Source organism: Pteropus alecto, unplaced genomic scaffold, assembly GCF_000325575.1.
Source record: "Pteropus alecto unplaced genomic scaffold, ASM32557v1 scaffold3, whole genome shotgun sequence".
Classification (NCBI taxonomy): Eukaryota; Metazoa; Chordata; class Mammalia; order Chiroptera; family Pteropodidae; genus Pteropus; species Pteropus alecto.
In genome coordinates this window covers 53,906,128-53,906,834 of record NW_006442484.1, presented here as the reverse complement: position 1 = coordinate 53,906,834, position 707 = coordinate 53,906,128, and the positions used below count along the sequence as shown (strand labels likewise).

The 707-nt window shown below is 33.8% G+C and overlaps 1 pseudogene; it reads left to right on the top strand.

Annotated features, from left to right (window-relative positions):
• Positions 1–350: 350 nt before the first annotated feature.
• Positions 351–469, top strand: LOC112470544 (annotated as a pseudogene).
• The last annotated feature ends 238 nt before the right edge of the window (positions 470–707 follow it).

The following is a 707-nucleotide window of genomic DNA, read 5'->3' as shown; positions in this document are numbered from 1 at the left end:
AGAATCTTAAAAGCAGTAGGAGAAAAGCAATTAGTTACCTACAAGGAACCTCCCATAATATTGTCAGCTGATTTCTCCACAGAAACTTTGCAGGCTAGAAGGCATTGGCATGAAATATTCAAAGCAATGAAAAGGACCTACAACCATGATTACTGTACTAAGCAAAGCTATCATTTAGAATCAAAGAACAAATAAAGAGCTTTCCAGACAAGAAAAAGCTAAAGGAGTTCATCAACACCTAACAAGTATTACAAGAAATATTAGACTTCTTTAAGAAAAAGAAGAAAAAAGAAAAAAATCAAAAATATGAATAATAAAATGACAACAATTACATATCAAGAATTACTTTAGTCTACGGGCATGCCACCCTGAATGTGCCTGATCTCGTCTGATCTCGGAAGCTAAGCAGGGTTGGGCCTGGTTAGTACTTGGATGAGAAACCACCTAGGAATACCAAGTGCTGTAGAAGTTAAAAAAATAGTTAATTTAGATATAAATGAATTAAATGCTCCAATCAAAAGATAGGGTAGCTAAATGAATAAGAAAACAAGAACCTTATATATGCTGCCTACAAGAGACTCATTTCAGATTAAAAGACACATAGGCTGAAAGCAAAGCAATAGTATCAGATGGTGTCACTAGATTTATCAGAGTGATCACTTTATAAGTTATATAAATGTCTAATCACTATGTGGTACATGTGAAAC